We start from the raw sequence: 6,460 nt of genomic DNA on the forward strand, positions 1-6,460 counted from the left end.
AATGTAGAGGAAATGTATAAGAAGTTTGATTACTGGATCAGGAAAGGTCACTCGGTTCAAAATGACGTTTTGCAGAAAAACTGAAAGTTGCTCAAATTGGTTCAAGGGCGGCAGCGGCTCCAGAGCAGCAGCAACATCACCAGGTCCCTGGTGGAGGTGCTCCTACAGGTCTTGTTGCTGGAGCAGCGGAGGTTCGGTTCTCACCGCGGGGTCGGGACCCTCCGGTCCATGTTAGTCTTTGGAGATCTCCCTCATCCCCCTCAGCTTCGGGAAAATGGCTCAAGCGAGTTCAGCCTGCGATGAAGAAAACGTCAACATCTGTTCCTTTGGAGAGGAATAAGAAAGAAAAGGAACAATTCTGTAAACTCTTTATTGGTGGCTTAAGCTCTGAAACCATGGAAGAAAGTCTGAGGAACTACTACAAGCAAGGGGAAAACCTTACAGACTGTGTGTTAATAAGGCATCCTGCCAGCCAAAAACCAGGAAGATTTGGTTTTGTCACGTTTTCATCCATGGCTGAGGTGGATGTTGCGATGGCTGCCAGACCTCATTCCATTGATGGGAAAACGGTTGCGCCCAAACGTGCTGTCCCAAGAGAGGACTATGGAAAGCCGGGGGCTCTTGTCACTGTGAAGAAGCTGTTTGTTGGTGGAACTGAAGAAGATACTGGGGAGCATCATCTTAGAGATTACTTTGAGAAATATGGAAAAATCGATGCTATTGAGATAATTACTGCTAGGGGGTCTGGAAAGAAAAGAGGCTTCGGATTTGTTACTTTTAATGACCATGATACCGTGGATAAGCTTGTGTTGCAGAAAGACCATAGCATCAATGGTCATCATGCAGAAGTAAGAAAGGCCTTGTCTCGACCTCAAATGCAGGGAGTCCAAAGTTCTAGAGGTGGAAGAGGAGGCAACGTCAGTTTTGGAGACTCGCCTGGTGGTGGTGGAAATGTTGGAGCAGGACCAGGATGAGGAAGGAAACTTGGATGGGGAGCTGATGGATATAGAAGAGGACATACATTTGGGGATGGCTATCATGGGTGTGGAGGAGGATCTGGAGGTGGCAATTTGGGGGTTAGCCCTGGTTATGGAGGAGGATGAGGAGGATACGGTGGTAGAGGATCTCGATATGGCAACCTGGATGGGGGATCCAGAGGTGGTTTTGACAGCTATGGAAGAAGAAATTATGGAAGTCGTAATTACAGTGATTTGGGAAATTATAAGCAGAAACCTTCTAAGTACCATTTACTGAAGAGTGGAAAACTGAGTGGTATAGTAGGAACGTGGGAGGATCATACGGTGGAGGAAACTATGGTCCAGGAGGCGGTGGAAGACGTGGGCATTATGCAGAGACCAGCCGATACTGAGCTTCTATTTGCCGTGGGCTTGACTGTATAAATAGGAGACGTTGAGAGCCCAGAGGTAACAGAAGAGCTTTAAGTTCTCGAAATAACGGTGTTCAGGAAACTCTTACCTCAGTCATGCATAAATATGCAGTGATATGGCAGAAGACACCAGAGCAGGTACAGAGAGCCATTTTGTGAGTAGACTCGATTATGTAAGAACAATACCTTCCTGTGGAGGAAAGATTGTATGAAAAAATGCTTTTGAGACCGTTTCTTAGCTTTTGAATTGTTGTCTCTCCAGTGGTCTCTGTAAGAATGTGGGGGCTTCCCTGGTGGCTCAGTGGTTGGGAATCTGCCTGCCAATGCAGGGGACATGGGTTCGAGCCCTGGTCTGGGAAGATCCCACATGCCGCGGAGCAACTGGGCCTGTGAGCCACGACTGCTGAGCCTGTGCGTCTGGAGCCTGTGCCCCGCAACAAAGGAGGTGGCAATAGTGAGAGGCCCGCGCACCGCGATGAAGAGTGGCCCCCGCACCACGATGAAGAGTGGCCCCCACTTGCCGCAACTACAGAAAAGCCCTCGCACGAAAAGAAGACCCAACACAGCCAAAAATGAATAAATAAAGTAGCTATTAATTAAAAAACAAACAAACAAACAAACAAAAAAAAACCCTCAGGTTCTTCCCATCTTATATCTCTGCCATTCACAAAAAAAAAAAAAAAAAAAAAAAAAAGAATGTGGAAGCATCCCCTTTGATAATGTTAAATTTCGAAGTTTTGGGTGATATTTGAATCCTTTTTCAAGATTTTTTGCAAAATTTTGAAAAGCTATTAGCTAGAATCATGGTGTAATGAGACACAACATCATTCTTCTAAAGAAAATTAGTTCATGTGTAGAGTTAAGAAACTGTTGTACCTTTAAGATTTAATAAAATAATTCTAAAGGTAAAACAGTGGTAGTTTGTCCTCTTTGATAATTTTGCACTTTTAGTTTTTACCTTTTAAATATTTTTCTTGTTTTATGATATCAGAGTTTGCAGGGTAGTGATATGACTTACATACATTATGAAATGATTACCAGAAAAAAGTTTTTCTTCTTGCGATGAATATTTGTAGGATTTACTGCCTTAACAACTTTGATATACATCCTACAGCTGTGCTAATTTTGGTCATCCTGTACCTTACATCTTTTGTAATGTTGAGTAACTTGTCATGTACCTATTGGTCATTTGTTTGTCTTTTTTGGATAAATGTCTATTCAGTTCCTTAGTCCATATTATAGTTTGATTATTTGCTATTATGGTAAAAAAAAAAAGTTATTTTTTAAAAAGTTAACAAAAATAGACATGTAACCTAATAAAGAAAGCAATAAATCACATATATACAAAATAAGTAACTACAAGAAAAAATAGCTAGAGAGACAGAGAAATAATAAATGTCATAGCAGAATACTTTGTGTAACTCTATGCAGATACATTGTAAACTTAAGTAAGAGATAAATTTTCTTAGGAACGTTCAATTAAGTAAAAATAATTCTATTGCAGAAAGAGGTGAAATAGACTAGTTTCACAGGAGAATAGTGAAAGATCAAAAAAAAAAAAAATTCCCCCAACAAAAGTACCCCGTCTAGGTGTTTCCAAAGGGGCATTGTATGAAATGGTTACCATCTAGATGATCCTAATGCTATATAAATTTTTCTCGAGCTTCAGATGTGAACAAAAACTTTCACATTACATCATGAGACAAATATAACATTAGTTCCTGAATCTGATGATAGCAGAAAACAAAACAAGACAAAAAAATCCCCAAATATTCCTTGTGAACATTAATGTAAATATGCTAAATAAAATATTGGCAAACGGAATTGAACAGTTATATAGGAAAATAATACATTATGACCAAGTGAGATTTATTCTTAAAACGTAAGGATGTCTTAATATTTGCAAATCTATTAACATATATCTTCATATCAATGAAGACAATTTCTTCATATTAATTCCGGGGAGAAAAATCATAGTTACTCAGAAAGGCTTGACACAGTGGATACCCATTTATCTGATAATATTTAATGGAATAAGAACGCACACATGCACACACACACACACGCACATGATAGAAGCAATCATACTGAGATCAAGAACAAGGCATAGATGCCTATTTCCCCACTATTATTTAACATTGTATGGGAATATAGACCAAAATGGAAAAGAAGAAGGAAAACTACACCTATTTGCAAATATTTGACAGTATTCTGAAAATGCAAGGGAATAAGTTATGAAAAAAAAAACTCATATAATAAACATTCTATTAAGTAATAGGATATAAAAATTAACATAGAAAAACCAATAGCTTTCAACTGCACAAACAATAGCCAGTAAAAAAGATATAATAGGAAAGAATCCCTTTTAAACTGCAACAAAATATAAAAAAGGCTTAGGAAAAAACACGAAAGACACAAATGTAGATTTGCAAAATCAAAAACATTCCTTGTTTTTGGGTTCAATATCATATGCATGTCATTTTTCTTTAAGTTAATATATGAGCCTAATGCAATTTCAATAAAAATTCACATAATTTAAATTTGTAGCTACAGAAGTTAATATGGAAAAATTCACGTGGAAAAGTAAACATGCAAGAATAATGATGAAATCTTGGAGAAGAGCATAGAGTGACAGGGCAGTGCATACTTATCAGATACTGAAACATATTATAAACTTTCTATAATCAAAACAGTTATGTATTGGCATATTAATGGATGGAAAGAACAGTAGAACAGAATAGAAAGTTCTGAAATAAACCCAAATACAATAGGATAAAGATGACACCTTAGTCACTGTAGAAAATATTGGCTTATTAATAAATGCAACTGGCCATCTGCATAGTCATTTGGAAGAGTAATATCAAATTTATATTTCATAGATTACACAAAAGTGAACTCCAAAAGTATCAGAAGTCCAAATCTCTCTTTTTTTAAAGAAACCATATATGGAGTAGAAGAAAACATGGATACATTTCCTTATAATCTGGATAAAGGCAAAGCTTTCTACTTGAGTCTCAAAATCCTGATGCAATTTCTTTTATTAGACCGGTAAATATAAAACATAAAGAAGCAATTTTTACCTAGAAAATAAAGAGCCAAAAATATAATTAAAATATAAATTACAAACTGGGAGAAAATGTTTGTATAACATTTATCCTAAGAGCTAACTTCTGAAAAATATAAAGAATTATAAGAAATCAAGAAATAGCAAGTCCTTAAAAAAAGGAAAGAAATAAGGAGACAAAGACCTAGCAGCATAAGATATGAGAAAATGGTCTTTAAATTCTTGAAAAGATGTACAACTTCATCCATACTACTATAAATGTGATTAAAGCTACCTTGAATTAAAGCTTCATTTCTGATTAGATTGGGAAAATTTTAAAAGTTTGACTACACACTTTGTTATTGCTCAGACTGTGGGGAAATAGGTACTTTTTTATATTGATGCTAGAAATGTTAAATTGTATAACTCCTATGGGGGAAAATTTGGCAATATATAACAAAACTGCACACCCTTTGACCTAGAAATCAGTTCTAGAAATTTACCCTAAAGGTACGCCTTTAGTAACACACTCATACAAAATGCATTACTTACTCATTATGACATTATTTATAGCAACAAATTATTGGAAAGTTACCTATATATCCAATAATTGGTGATTAGGCTAATCAACAAAAGTATATCCACAGAATTAAATAATACACAAATATAAAAAGAATAAAAAAAACTCTAAGTGATATAGTTTAAGCAGAAATATGGTGTATATATCTGTGAAAAGAAAGAAGGGAAAATAAAAATGTGTATGTTTGTGTTTATGGAGACGTATCTACTTATTTTTGTAAAATAAACACAGGAAGGATAAACCAGAGAATGATTAAATTTGTTACCTACAGAAGATATGTAGAAACAGATTAGAAAAAATAGGAAAAAGAATGAAACTTTGTTGAGCATTTTTATATAGATTTGACTTGAACCATGTTATTATTTTCATATTCAAGAAATATTAATTCAACAAAGAACTGCAAAAACTCTAAAATTGAATGCAAATATGAGAAAATATATAATTGCATATCAAATTGATCATACTCTGACTATATTCCCAGTGGGATAAATTCCAAGGACAAAAGGAAATCTTGACCTTTAATACAATTAGTTAGTGGTGGTAGTATGGGTGTAGTAAGTCTGAAACTGTTTCTCAAACATTTTACAAGTGAACAAATAAGTACATATATTGGTATTGATGGTACAACATTCATTTCCAACTGTGGAAAAAGGAAGTTGTAAATGTGGAGTGGGAGGAAAGGAAGAACACTAGAAGTGTTTAATTGAAGTTATCAATATGAGTTAATGCTTTTTAAGATACATATTTCCTAGCTCTGTCCACTGATAAAACTAATAGCAATAGTACCTCAGTAGCAGTGAGCATACTTAGCACCTAGATCTTGACTTTTATAAGTACCATTCTCTAAAAGGAGCCAGAGCTCCTTGGATAATGGCTGGCTCTGGGTCTGTGTCCAGGGAAACAAGGTGGGTCTGGTGCATTTTGTTATGTCAGAGAGTAAACGTTCTCAAAAGTTGATAGGAGTATTTCAAGAGGACATAAAATCTTGTTTGAAGAGGCTCCATTGGCTAAATTTAGGATAATTTGAGCCTCAAAAATAAATAATGATGGAAATGATTTATAATACATGGAAAAGGAATGAATCCATGAGCTATAATAATACTAGCTAATTTTCAAAGGGCCAAGGAAGAAGGGAGTGAAGGAAAATCTCTTTTTTTATAGAAAAATGTCATCTAATAAATATAGGAGGAGTGATAAAATTGGAAAATCATCATTTTGCAACCAAAATTTTAGGAATTGATTCAGGGATCAATCTTCAATGGATGCTAAAACCATTGGGTTTAAGATTGTTGAGGAGCAGGATAGTTGCACGGTCTCAACATATTACCACAGAGATTAGTTATGAATTATAAAGGGAAAAGATAATACTACAGAAGAGAAATTTGGTGAACTTGACCTTTACCAAATGATCAAATTTAATATCACTAGTAGCAGGACAAAATGACATCAT

General features: G+C 35.5%; 1 pseudogene; it reads left to right on the forward strand.

Annotated features, from left to right (window-relative positions):
- Positions 1 to 299: 299 nt before the first annotated feature.
- Positions 300 to 1,369, forward strand: LOC137765917 (heterogeneous nuclear ribonucleoproteins A2/B1 pseudogene; annotated as a pseudogene).
- The last annotated feature ends 5,091 nt before the right edge of the window (positions 1,370 to 6,460 follow it).

Source organism: Eschrichtius robustus, chromosome 6, assembly GCF_028021215.1.
Source record: "Eschrichtius robustus isolate mEscRob2 chromosome 6, mEscRob2.pri, whole genome shotgun sequence".
Lineage (NCBI taxonomy): Eukaryota > Metazoa > Chordata > Mammalia > Artiodactyla > Eschrichtiidae > Eschrichtius > Eschrichtius robustus.